This window comes from Gorilla gorilla, chromosome 1, assembly GCF_029281585.2.
Source record: "Gorilla gorilla gorilla isolate KB3781 chromosome 1, NHGRI_mGorGor1-v2.1_pri, whole genome shotgun sequence".
Classification (NCBI taxonomy): domain Eukaryota; kingdom Metazoa; phylum Chordata; class Mammalia; order Primates; family Hominidae; genus Gorilla; species Gorilla gorilla.
In genome coordinates, this window is record NC_073224.2 from 192,706,730 (window position 1) to 192,721,082 (window position 14,353).

Here is a 14,353-nt window from a genome sequence, read left to right on the forward strand (position 1 = left end):
CTTGCCGGTTAGTTTAAATCAATAACTACTCCATGCTCCACTTTTGTCCTCTGCTTCATCCTGCCCTGTGCTAAGCCCCACAGAAGTGGATGTAGACATGTTAAACAGTATCCTTGCCTTTGCCAGCTGTAAAGATTCTATAGAAAACAGATACACCCAGGAAATAGTCACAAGAGTTATGAGAGTATGATGAAAAGCCAACATGAGTGATCTAGACTCTAAGGAGCCACAACAATGTATTGGTGATCATGTCCATCTTTTTAAGACTTACTGTGTGCTCACAGGGCACTGTGCAGAGCACTTCACATGCATTAGTTCATTTAAGACTCCTGGCTGACACCAGTTGGTGATAGCTATAGTTTGAATATCTGTCCCCTCCAAACCTCATGTTGAAACTTAATCTTCAACGTGGCAGTGTTGAGATGTGGGGCCTTTAAGAGCTGATTGGGTCATGAGGATTCTGCCCTCTTAAATGGGTTAATCCGTTCATAGATTCATGGATTAATGGTTTATCATGGGAATGAGACTGGTGGCTTTATAAGAAAAGGGAGGCCAGGCACGGTGGCTCATGCCTGTAATCCCAGCACTTTGGGAGGCTGAGGCGGGCGGATCACGAGGTTAAGAGTTAGAAACCATCCTGGCCAACATGGTGAATGGGCGTGGTTGTGCGTGTCTGTAGTCCCAGCAACTCGGGAAGCTGAGGCAGGAGAATCGCTTGAACCTGGGAGGCGAAGGTTGCAGTGAGTCGAGATTGCGCCACTGCACTGCAGCCTGGCAACAGAGTGAGACCCCATCTCACAAAAAAAAAAAAAAAGAAAGAAAGAAACAGAAAAGGTAGAGAGACCTGAGCTAGCATGCTCAGACCCCTCACCTTGGATGCCCTGTGCCACCTCAGGATTCTGCAGAGTCCCTACCAGCAAGAAGGCCCTCACAAAATGCAGCCCCTCAACTTTGAACTTCTCAGCCTCTGTAACTGTAAGAATGAATTCCTTTTTATAAATTACTCAGTTTCAGATATTTCTGTTATAGGCAATAAAAACAGACTAAGACAGTGATTGTTATCTTCATAGTTGAGGGAAGAGCCTCAGGTAAGTAATTTACCCATGTAAGTTGCTACCAGAGATTCAAGTTTAAGTATAACTCTAGAGCTCAAGGTTTTACTAAGCCATTGGGAAATATAACCTCTCAGGCCTGAGGAATTCAGGAAGAGCTTTCTGCAAGAAATAGATCTTGAGCTGAATAAATTATTTCAAATACTACAGCCAATGCTGTCTTTAAATACTGTGCTCTCCTCCAAGCTGCCCCACTTTCCTTTTCTTCAGGAAGGAATCTCTTGCCCTTTAGCCAAGACCAGAAGCAATCATTTTTTACTCATATGTTCTGAAGTAGGCAACCCCAGCTCTGTTAATGTTAAAGTGTTCACTTCCATTGATTTTACAATGTGATAAACTAGTACTGAGTCTGTACTATAAGGGCTCTGGGAAATTGAAGGAACAAAAAGTTCCTTCTGTGCCCTTGTTTTCTAGGCATTGCTCCTGAAGGCAGAACTTTTCCTAGCCTCCTAGATTAACTGAGGGGCCCTTATACCAGCAATATAAATTTCCTGATAATGTCTGACGTTTGCAGATTCCTTCACACTTTGCAAAGTGCTTTTCCACATATTTTTCACATAGAATTCTCACAACAAAACCCTACTGAAATATGTATGGCAGGCAAAATTGATCCCTTTTTACCAATGATGAGACAGAACCAAAGTATAACTGGGCTAAAATCATACACTTATAGTTAACAAGCAGGACACCAGCCTAGTGTCCCTCCACAGCATCTAGCCCAATGCAGCCACTCCCTCCACCTTTCCTCTACGCACCAGTATCGTTTTTGCACATAGTCATTCAACAGATAAATAATGTTGATCCTGCTGGACACCAAGCTAGAAGCTGAGCGTAAGATGATGAATAAAATGTGCCCTCTAGGAACTCAGTCTAATGAGGGAGAGACACGCAAACATTAGCAGTACCATTAGATAAGTGCTTATAATGAAACAACACAACGTGAGAATGTAAGAGAAGGTGGGAGGTTATTTTCAGAATATTCTACAGAGGCGGTGACATTTTCCCAGAATCAGGAGTAATAGGAAAGAAAAGAGGAGCCAGGGATATTTCTGATGGAGGGAACCACTTCTTCAAAAGCAAGGAGCTATGAATAGGTATAGCATTTGGAAGAGGGGATTTGGGGAAGGGAACCAAAGATAGGAAAGAAAAGACACACAAGTGGATAGAACACCAAATTAGGAGTCAGCAAAAATTGGCTTCCTGTTGTTGCTCTGTCCCAAACTCTGTGACATTGGACAAGTCACTGGCTTTTAGTTTCTCAGTTTTTGAGGTGAAGGGGTTAGCCCTGAGTTTCTCTGATATGCTGTGATTATATGAAATGATGGTGTGGAAATCGTATGTGAGCAGTTGTTTGAAAATCCAGAGGAGAGAAAGGCTTCCTGCAAGAGAGAGCACTGGAGTTGGGCTTTGAAAGATTTTGAAGGATTTCCACAGGCAGAAGTGATATTTCCTTACTTTTTATTTAATACAGTGTTTAACATATTTCATAATTTAAAAGGAAATTCTGTCATTCCCCACAACAGTGTTAAGTACTATCTGTTCAAAGTACCAACATATCTTTCTTCAGCTCTGAATTACTCATTCCGTTTCTAAGGAGCTCAAAACATAAAGCCCATGAAAAGGTGCTTTAAGGTTTGGAAGCCTGGACGATGCTCCCTATCTCTTCCTCCCCACTCCCCAAACCGGAACTGTCTGGGTCACAGAGAACATCCTCAGAGGAAATCCTGTTTTCCCACTTCCTGGTCAGAGGCTGAACTCCAGGAAAAGGATGGATTTGGGGAGAGCTCTGTGTCCTGCCTCTTCATGGGAGGTCTGGGGCCACAAAGGGGTGAGGGAGGGGCTAATCACAAACACAACGGAAAGATGACATCAGGTATCCAAGAGTGTGAGAGCTTGAGGGCTTTAAGCAATCACTTAGTCCTCCTATGTGTGAGGACCCTGGGGTCCAAAGAAGAGATGGGACCTGCTCAAGTTCACACAATGTTGTAAGCAAGAGCTGGGGCTGGAATTCAGGACTCTAGCCTTCCAGGTTTTACTACCATATGCCATGGCATGTGAGTCAGAAAGTTAGGTACTGAGCAATCAAACCCAGGCCTCTCTGTTCACCTGGACATACCACAAAGGACAGAAAAGGAAGGCAGCCCCCATGCACACAGACACTCTTCAGCCTTCTTACCTTTGCTTACATTACTCCCTTTGCCTCCAAACTCTCTACAGTTTCAAAGTCCTGTGGACCCCCAAAAACCTCTGCCTCCCCTCCCATCCTAAAAGAATCTTCCTGGAATCCTCATGTGGAAGTGATATTATCCTTCTTTGAGACTTCATAGCAGGCCAGGCACAGTGGCTCATGCATTATAATCCTAACATTTTGAGAGGGAGGATCACTTGAGCCCAGGAGTTTGAGACCATCCTGGGCACCATAGGGAGGCTCTGTCTCTACAAAAAAATAAAAATAAAATAATTAGCTGAGTATGATGCCATGTGCACCTGTAGTCCCAGCTACTCGGGAGACTGAGGCACTTGAGTCCAGGAGATCAAGGCTGCAGAAAAGAAAAGAAAAAGAAAAGAAAAGAAAAGAGAAGAAAATAAGTTCCATAGCGCTTTCTCTGGTCCTTTTCTTGTCCTCTCACAGAATTCATTACAACCAGCTTGGGAGCTCCTCAAGAACAGGGACTGTGTGTGATCCTCTTGTCCAAGGAGGAGCTACACGGAAAAGATCTGCTGAAAGCTCCTGCTATGTCATGGGCGATGTGCTAGACTCTGAGGAGCATAACGAAGAAAGAGAAGGTGCTGTTATATCCTAGTGTTGTAGGTGTGCATGTGTGCATGCTCGGACACGTGTGTGCAGAATCATATTCATCTAACACTGATCAGAGTCCTACTCAGTATCTCATTTAGACCTCACAATAGCCCTTCCAGGTAAGTGGAAGCAAATATGCAGCTTCACATGCAGACACTCAGAAGTACTCAGAATTACCAAGAAATGGGACAAATCAGAAGAAAAGACCTGCAACAAGTGACAAACTCCTGGTTCAGGATGGTGGAATAAGAAGAATGAGATTGAGGGAAGGAAAATGAAACTATTCTTAAAGATCTTTTTAAAGACCAGAAACTGCCTGCTACGGAACCAATACTATTTGCTTGCTGCATTGGGGATCAGTAGGGTTTAAAGGAAAGCATTATTACACATATTCCTTCATCTAATCATCACAATTTGGTGCAGTAATAACAATACTTAACCTTTACTGAACACACCTGCTATGTCTTAAGTCTGTTACATTTGTTAACTCATTTATTCCTTACAACTGTATGAAGTCGATACTATTCTAATCTCCCATTTAGTAGGCTAGAAATAGGAACAGAGAGATTAAGTAATGTGGCCCAAGTTCACACAGCCAATATAATGATTCATATCTTGACAGTCTGGTTCCAGATCTCATGCCCTTCTTTTTGGTAGAGATGGGGTTTCACCATGTTGCCCAGATTGGTCTTGAACTACTGGGTTCAAGTGATCTGCCCACCTCAGACTCCCGAAGTGCTAGGATTACAGGTGTGGGCCCCCACACCCGGCCCAGATCCCATGCTCTTAACCTGAACATCAGATTAGGATTATCCCTGTGAGGAAATGGAGACTCAAGCGTAAAATGACATGCCCGAGGCCACACAGGTGAATTAAGTGGTGAAGTCAGGATTTGAACTCTGGCCTGTGTGGCTTCAGAGCCTAGGTTCTCCTTCTTTTTCTCCTCCTTATCCCTTGGGAGCAGCAGGTTGAAATAAGCATGTGCTTCAGTTCCCTAAAACCGATGTTCCTACCTTGATAAAGTGATACTGGGTCTTAGATGCTGGTTGGAAGGGGAGCAGGTTCATGTTTTATAGCTGAGTCACTCCTGTGAGTGACTCAAACCCCAAAAACACGAGGGGCCTGTGCTGTGACTCTCCAAGACCTCTGCTTGCCCTCACCTCCCAACCCAGCACAGAGACCATCTGTGGAGATAGGGAGAGTCTACCCATCCCCAAACCCCCATTAAGGCCTGCATTTCCTGGGCTGTCCCAGGAAGGGGCTGAGACTCACAGCTCATGCAGTCATGGAAATATTTATCTCTCCTCACAAGGACATACAGGATGTACTTTCACATTTCCCTGTGGCTGGTTTCTAGGACCAGGAGGGCTAGCCAGTTCCGCTTCCTTCAAGTTCATGGCCCAGGTTCCTGCTGGGTGATTTCCCTTTCTCTCAATTTCTTTCTCCAGCTCTGTCTCTGCTCCTCTTATTTTTAAAACATACATATATTTGCTCCTACTCTGCCTCCATGATATGCTGGGGTATAGACAAACCACGGACGTGGTCCCAGTTTTTGAGAGTCTTGGTGGGGTACACAGACACCCAGATAAGTGTGGTTGGCACCATGTTGTGGGCATGTTTAAGGGACACAGGAGAAGGAGCTGGAGGAGGGGACACAGGAGTAGAGGAAGGACCTTCAGCTCTGCTGCGAGTCCCAGGGCAACCAAACTCCTTGGCTCTCTCTGCCTTGAGGAGGTTCACGTGGTGTTCACCCTTCCCCCTCCTCCTGCCACCCAGTTCAGCAGGGCCCAATTCCCCAAGGGTGTGGGGAAACAAGACAATGTGGGAGCCGGGCGTGGTGGCTCATGCCTGTAATCCCAGCACTTTGGGAGGCCAAGTCGGGCGGATCACAAGGTCAGGAGATTGAGACCATCCTGGCTAACACGGTGAAACCCCGTCTCTACTAAAAATACAAAAATTAGCTGGGTGTGGTGGTGAGTGCCTGTAGTCCCAGCTACTCGGGAGGCTGAGGCAGGATAATGGCATGAACCCGGGAAGGGGAGCTTGCAGTGAGCTGAGATCACACCACTGCACTTCAGCCTGGGCGACAGAGCGAGACCCCGCCTCAAAAAAAAAAAAAAAAAGACAATGTGGGAATAACCCAGGAGAAGCAAGATGCCCACCTGTGTGCCAGCCACCAAAGGACTGAGCTTATGTACACAATTTTATTCTATTCCTCTCAATTTTTGTAAGCCTCTAGCAGGCACACACCTTAGTCTCCTGAGGCAGTGCAAATGGATTCTTGGGTCCCCTCACATCCCCAGCAGCCAGCACAGGGCCCAGCACTACTGCTCAGAAAGTGTTTGTTTAAAATAAACAAAGAAGCAAGGGCCATGCCCACTGTACAGACTATGAAACTGAGTTCCAGAGAGGGTGAATGACTGCCCTCCTCATAGGTTGCAGTGAGCCGAGATCGCACTACTTCACTCCAGCCTGGGTGACAGAGTGAGACTCTGTCTCAAAAAAAAAAAAAAAAAAAAATTGATACTTAGTAACTGTGGAATAAAATGAATGAATGAGGCTACACTTTGGGAAGCCGAGGCAGGCAGATCACTTGAGGTTAGGTGTTCAAGACCAGCCTGGCAACATGGTGAAACCCCATCTACTAAAAATACAAAAATTAGTCCGGCGTGGTGGCAGGTGCCTGTAATCTCAGCTACTCGGAAGGCTGAGGCAGGAGAACCGCTTGAACCCGGGAGGTGGGGTTCAAGGGATTCTCCTGCTTCTCCTTCTCACTGCAACCTCCACCTCCAGGGTTCAAGAGATTCTCCTGCCTCAGCCTCCTGAGTAGCTGGGATTACAGGAGCACGCCATCATGCCCAGCTAATTTTTTTTATTTTTAGTAGAGACGGGGTTACACCATGTTGGTCAGGCTGGTTTCAAACACCTGACCTCAGGTAATCCACCTGCCTCGGCCTCCCAAAGTGTTGGGATTACAGGCGTGAGTCACCGTGCCTGGCCTCATATGTTATTTTTACCTCTATTTTAGAGATGAGGAAACTGAGGCACACAGAAGTGATGTAACTTGCTTAGGATTATCAGCTGCTAAGTTGTTGAAGAGGCATTCTAGTCCAGGGTGGCCTGAAAGTCAACCATGTGTTCTTAATCAGCTATAGGCTGTGTCCTGTGGCATGGGTTCTGGACTGGGCACACAGGCTGGGCCGTGTGGAGGAGAGGGCCACAGCTTTCCTTGGGAACTCAGAGCTTCTGCCAGAGTCCAGCAGGACGAATCCCCTGCATCCAGTGTACCAGGCGTGTGTGTCTCCCGAACGGTGCCTTTCCAAATCTCTCCCCTTCCCTTTCTACCCTCCTTTTAATTTCCCCTTCTCCCCAATCCCATATAGCTGATAGACCAGCTTATGACTTTCTAACAGGTCCAGCCTGTCAGGAATGTGGCAAGAGAATCGGCATGCCTTGCTTCTATGGGGTACCTGTGCACAGCTGGAGCTCTTATTGACAGCCTGAACAGAGACCAAAAAAGAGGAAGGAGGCAATGATGAGGCAGATTAAAGACAGAGATGGAGAGACAGGGCCGGGGTAGGAAAGAGGAGCAGACTTAGAGACAGAGAGAATGCACATGCGCTTAAAATAGAGATGGCATAGATGAGAAGCAGAGTGAAAGAGATGATAAGAGATAAAAGGGAGAGAGAGATCCTGTGGTTGCCCCACCCCATTCCTATTACAGATAAACTGAGGGTCACAGAAAGACGTAACCCTACTTCCTGGCAGATGTCTCTGTCACTTTTTCAAATACCATTAATTCAGTTCCTCCCTTGTCTACAGATCCTTTTTTGTGCCCTGTGTGCCTGGCCCTGAGCAGCATGAGTTAGACTGTAACGGAGGGCTCCAGGGTATGCTAATCAGGAGAGCAAGTGGTGAGAGGAGGAGATATGAATGCAGCTGAGGACAGTATTGATCAGAAAAAGTTTCCTGGACAACATAAGATTGATGTGGGGCCACAAACAACGTTTATAGTCAATTTTTTGAGGCATAATTTACATACAATAAGATGTACTCATTTTAGTGTACAGTGTGTTGAGTTTTGACAACTGCATACACTCATATAACCACCACCACAATCAAGATATAGAATATTTCCTTTATGCAGAAAGTTCCCTGTGCCTCTTTGCAGTCATATGTCCTCTTCCATCACCCCTGATCTGAGCTTTGCCATTAGAAGTTAGCTTTGCCGGCCGGGCACAGTGGTTCATGCCTGTAATCCCAGCACTTTGGGAGGCTGACGCGGGAGGATCATCTGGGGTCAACATGGTGAAACTCCGTGTCTACTAAAAATACAAAAATTAGCTGGGAGTGGTGACAGGCACCTATAATCCCAGCTACTTGGGAGGCTGAGGCAGGAGAATCGCTTGAACCCAGGAGGCGGAGGTTGCCGTGAGCCCAGATGGCGCCATTGCACTCCAGCCTGGGTGATAAGAGTGAAACTCTGTCTCAAAAAAAAAAGCTTTGCTTTTTCTAGAGTTTCATATAAATGGAATCATACGCTAAATAGTCTTTTGTGTCTGGCCTCTTTCACTGAGCCTGTTGTTGAGAGGGCTATATTCTGGCATTTGTCAGTAATTTGTTTCTTTTTTATTGCTGAGTAGTGTTCTATTACATGAATGTACCACAATTTGTTTACCATTCACCTGTTGATGGGTAGTTGAATTGTTTGTTGTTTTTTGCTTTACAAATAAGGGTTCTATCACTATTAATGTACAGGTGTTCTTGTGGATATATATTTTTCAGCCGTCTCAGTAAATGTGTGTTTATAAACTGCACATTCATAGGGACTGCGAAAGAGTTCTCCAAAGTGGTCGAGTAATTTTTGCATTTCCTTCAACAATGTTGCTGGAGAACTCCAGTTGCTCCTTCACATCCTCAGCAATACTTGGTATTGTCAGTCTTTTAAATTTTAATCATTTTAGTGGAAGTGTCATGGCATCTCATTGTGGTTTTAATTTCTGTTTCCTTAATACAAGTTGAAGAATCTTTTCATGGTAAGTTTGGCTATTTATCTTCTTTAAGGTCAAAGGATTTAAACCGGGGGATATCACAATGCTATCCAAAGTGTTCAAGATTTTGAAATAGTTGTCCCAAAGTAACACACAGTTCATTCCAGCCAGCAGGAATGGAGAAGACACTGGGGCTAAGCTGACTTGGATGTATACCAAGTGAGTGACTGGGTGAGATGAGCCTGTTTCCTCATTTTTAAAGTGGGGATCACACAAGCAGCCCGGCAGGTTATAGTGGAGGATCAAGAGACAGAACAGAGGCAGAAGCAGGAAGCAGTGCAGGCACACATGGCAGTGCCCAGGACATAAGAGTCCCCTTCAGGGGCCCAGGGGTCTTGTCCACATGTATTAATGTGTACTCCTGGGCCAGGGCTCTGTCTCAGTGAGCATCAACGACTATTTGCTAGCCAGAGAACTGGTGGCTATGCACATGTTCTGTCCTTTTCTAACAGCTCTGGGAATAAAATCATTGATGGCAGAGCTATTGGGGTTCTCTGCTCATGAGGACAGTTAAGCTTAGACACTATCTCTTCTGTAAGTCTGGAAAGCAACTTCGGTCTTCTGTATGCTTTGGTCTTCCGCATGGGTTAGAGAAAGGGAAATGGCTTTGAAACATTAAAAAGCACAGGCCGGGGGCGGTGGCTCATGCCTGTAATCCCAGCACTTTGGGAGGCTGAGATCGGCAGATCACCTGAGGTCAGGAGTTTGAGACCAGCCTGGCTAACATGGTGAAACTTCATCTCTATTAAAAACACAAAAAAGGCCGGGTGTGGTGGCTCATGCCTGTAATCCCAGCACTTTGGAAGGCCAAGGCGGGCGGATCACCTGAAGTCAGGAGTTCGAGACCAGCCTGGCCAACATGGTAAAACCCTGTCTCTACTAAAAATATAAATAATTAGCTGGGCGTGGTGGTGCATGCCTGTAGTCCCAGCTTCTTGGGAGGCTGAGGCACAAGAATTGCTTGAACTTATGAGGCAGAGGTTGTCGTGAGCCAAAATTGTGCCATTGCACTCCAGCCTGGGTGACAGAGGGAGACTCTGTCTCAAAAAAAAAAAAAAAAAAAAAATTAGCTGGGCGTGGCGGTGTGCACCTGTAGTCCCAGCTACTCAGGAGGCTGAGGCAGGAGAATTGCTTGAACCCAGGAGGCAGAGGTTGCAGTGAGCCGAGATCACACCACTGTATTCCAGCCTGGTAGACAGAGTGAAACTCTGTCTCAAAGAAAAAAAAAAAGCACGGTGTTTTCTTAACACAATTTTACTTTGGCCTTTGCTACAGATGGGGGTTGTAAACTAGAGAAGTGGTTCTCAAATTTTGCGTATGTGTCAGAAATCATCAGGAAGGCTTGCGAAAACAAATTGCTGGGCCTCACCTTCAGAGTAGTAGTAGTAGGCCTGGGGTGAGGCCTGAGAATTTGCTTTTCTAACAGGTTCCTTGGTGATGCTGACCATCCACTTTGAGAGCCACTGAGAGTGAAGTTCCTTCCATCCCTGAGAATTCTGACAGCAGTGTTGGGGTTTGGAAGCACAGACGTGACTCCCAAGCTCGGAATTCTTGAGGCCTGCTTACTGATGGGGTAGGGGTTCTTCCAGGGCAAGAGACAGAGGCAAAAATGGAGAGAATAGTCCTTTGAAAGTGGAAGAGGGAAATAATGACATTTCCTCAAATTGAAATTTTCCTCATTAAAAATAATCCTTATATAAACAGTATTATATATGGAAAATGATCACCTCTCTTCTGCAAATGAGGAAAGTGAAATTCAGAGATTAAGTAATTTGCCTGGTATCATACAGCTGGCAACTAGGGGAGCAGGGATAGGAGCTCAGGTCTGCCTGACCATTGTGCTTGCTTTGCTGCTTTCGAAGCACGTGGCCTGAAGCCAGACTGCCCTAGGTGTGAATTTTGCCTCCACCACTTACCTGCTGGGTGTTCTCTGCAAGTTGCTCAACCTCTCTGTGCTACCTACAAAATGGAGTAGTCCCTACTTCATTAGGTTCTTGCAAGGATTAACTGAATTAATACTTACAAAGTGCCTAGGACAGTACTTGTCACACAGTAACTGCAATGTAGATTTGTTAAAAATAAACTCGGCGGCTCATCAGAGTGCATGCACAGCATCTTTCCGGAGAAGAAGCTCAGGGGAGAAGCTCAGAGATAGTCCAGTACTCAGAGAGGGCAGGCAGAAACACTTGAAAAATGGTAAGAGGCTTGGCTTTGGGGTTTAGGGAGAACCCAGCCTTTGGTGGTGGGGAACAACGGCCTCAGGGCCAGAGCCTAGCTAGCCTGTTCTTGTCCCCTGCTCTTGCTGCCCCAGTTCCAGACTCCAGACTTACCAGTATGGGTCTCAACCTCCCCTCCCTCCTCGCCACCCCCACCCCAGGCGCTCCGGGTTTCCTGCCCGACTGGGGCCTCCGTTTGGGGCGGGTGGAGGAGGGGTGGCATTTCCTGGCTGGGCCCCGGCCTGTCACTCTCTCGTGGACGCTCGGACAACTCGCTGACCGACAGGCACCAGATGCTATTTCAGGCAGCGCCCCGCTTAGCGCGCAGTTTCCGTTTTTCCACTGACCATCGGAAACAGGGGAGGGGGCAGATGTAGACGTCATGAGCCCCCAGCCCCTGGCAGGGGTTTGGGGGATGAGGTTGGGAGTGGCTGCCTGACTGTCAGAATCTGGAGCTTGGCAGAGAACAAATGTGTGGAATTGGAGGGTTGGTGAACTTCACCTCCTTGCTCCACAGACAGAGGCCTGGGCACACCCTCTGCCACAGGGCTGAGAAACGCCTTTCCACCTGTCCATATTCCTTCACTACAGGAAAGGACACCTTCCTTGGAGGTGCTGGCTGGGGACATTTAATGCCCTGTAAAATAATCCAACAGTCTGCAGGTGTCTCAAAGGCATCTAAACTTAAGGAGTTCAAAACCAAATATATAAGCCCTCCCCATGTCCCCTCGGCCTCCAGGTTCCCCATCTCCAGGAATAACCACCACTAGCTCTGCAGGACAGCCAGAAACCCAGGGGTTTTCCTGGATTCCTTCCTCTCCCTCATCCCCCCAAACCCAATTCTTTTTTTGTTTGTTTGTTTGAGACAAAGTCTCGCTCTGTCGCCAGGCTGGAGTGCAGTGTCGCGATCTCGGCTCACTGCAACCTCTGCCTCCTGGGTTCAAGTGATTCTCCTGCCTCAGCCTCCTGAGCAGCTGAGACTACAGGCGTGCACTGCCGCACCCAGCTAATTTTTGTATTTTTAGTGGAGACAGGGTTTCACCATGTTGGCCAGGATGGTCTCGATCTCTTGACCTCGTGACCCGCCTGCCTGGGCCTCCCAAAATGCTGGGATTAGAGGCGTGAGCCACCATGCCTGGCCCAAATCCAATTATTATAAACCCAGTTTTATACCCCAAATACATGTCATCTTCACTTGCCTCTTGTCATCTCTTCTGCCAGCACAGTGGTCCAAGCTCTAATCCGCTTCCCCTAACCACTGCATTGGCTCCACAACTGGCCTCCCAGAGTCCTTCCCCCTCCACACTTCATCCAAAGAACTTTCTAGAAATGCAAATCTTATTCTATACAAGGTACCACCCCCACCTTCAAACCAAACAAACAAAAAAATGTCAAAAAATCTTTTAAATTGTCCACAAGCATGCTCCAGCCGTACTGGACACTTTTCTATTCTTTTCACGAAACTACCACCCTTCTGTTCTAGCCCTTGGTCCAGCTGTTTCCTCAGCCCACCTGGAAGGTTCTGGATACTGACGCTTCTCCCCACCCCCCTTCTTTGCACCCCCAAATTTCACTCTTAGATCTCAGTCCAGGCCTCATTTTCTCAGAGAAGCAGTCCCCACCTGGGCTCTCCCATATGGGAATGGCTAGCCTGTTTTTACAGTGGCTCAGAGACATGAAATCACTTCTCCAAGGGTCCCACAGCCCAGGAATGGCAGAGTTGTGTTTCAGACTCAGAATTATATGACTCTCATTTTCTAATAAGTGATGGAGCCAAGCAAAGGCCTTATGGTAGGGGGGAACTAGACTTTTTCTTAGGACGTGGGATTCTGTGAGTTATCTGTATCCCCATGACAGCCTGACTTCCTTCAGAGAGCACAGGAGGAACAGAGGGGACAGGCGGCACTGAATTAACTGTATCTTCTCAGAGGGTCAACCTGATGACCAAGGAGAAGCCAGATCCCAGACTGGGGCCATGCTTTCTGCTCAATCTTTGACTGGGACTCAGTTTGTTACCAGAGTAGGGGTTTTCCCCCAGTTCTCAGGCTCCAAAAAAAGCTCAAAAGCAGAGATACTAGAGGGACAAATCAGCCTGGCATGGAAAGTAGAGTTGTGGACTGGGAATTGGACACCAAAGTTTGGGTCCTGGCTTTTCCTTTGGGTTACTGTAAGTTTTGGCTAAGTCACATCTCTCTGTGTCTTAATTTCTTTCTCTATGATGATAACCAGAACTCCCATGCAAGTGCATATGATGTTTTCCTGGGCTATGGACTGAGTGACGTTCCATACATTATTATCCTCACCACCACCTTTTAAAGGTCGTATAAGTTAGTTCTCATAACTTTGTGACGTCGACATTATCTCCCCATTTTACAAATCAGAAAACTGAGGTTCAGAGATCAGTGACTAAAATTCGAACATGTGTTCTTTCCACTCCACCATGAAAGAATGAACCCAGAGACCCTCCGTGGGCTGAGCGCATCATCCAGCTGGCACTGAACTCAGATTTCTACCCCACAGTAAAGACCTTGGTCTCTGCAATGAGTTGAGCCCAGGTCCCTATCCCTGGCTAGGTTTTGGCTGCCCCTCTTCATCAGCTGAGCCGCAGAGAAGACTCCGTATCAAATTTCCTTCCAAGGCAGACTCCACCAAGCACTAGCTAGTATCATTCGAAAAGTTACTTTGACTTTCTGTGCCTCAGTTTTCTCTGCTGTAAATTAAGGATCCAACTTCTCAGGATTGTTTGTGAAGAGTAGATTAGTATTTGCAGAATGCCTAGAATAGTGTTACAGTCGCTAGATTAAACTTTTTTTTTTTTTTTAAATACCATGTGGGGAGCAGTGTTCCTGGGCTCTGGGCTCAGCCTGAAACCTAGCAGAATAGGCATTTTATGTCCCTATTGACAGGGGTTCTGCCAGGCCGCCGTAGAGCCCATGGATTTGAGTTACCGGCTCTATTTTAGAAGGGGGTGAAGAGGTAGGGAAGGGCTGGGGAGCTTTCTGGGATAGGGAGACTGCCCATTGAAATCTGGGTGTCTGGGACACTGGAGGAAGAATAAGAAAGAAGCCCTGGGAGGTGACGATTTTGGTATCATGGTGGTCTTCAGAGGTAGGGACAGAGTGCTGGGGTGAGAGTCGCTGAAGAAAGGTGTCTGAAAGGTTAAGGGACTGAGGT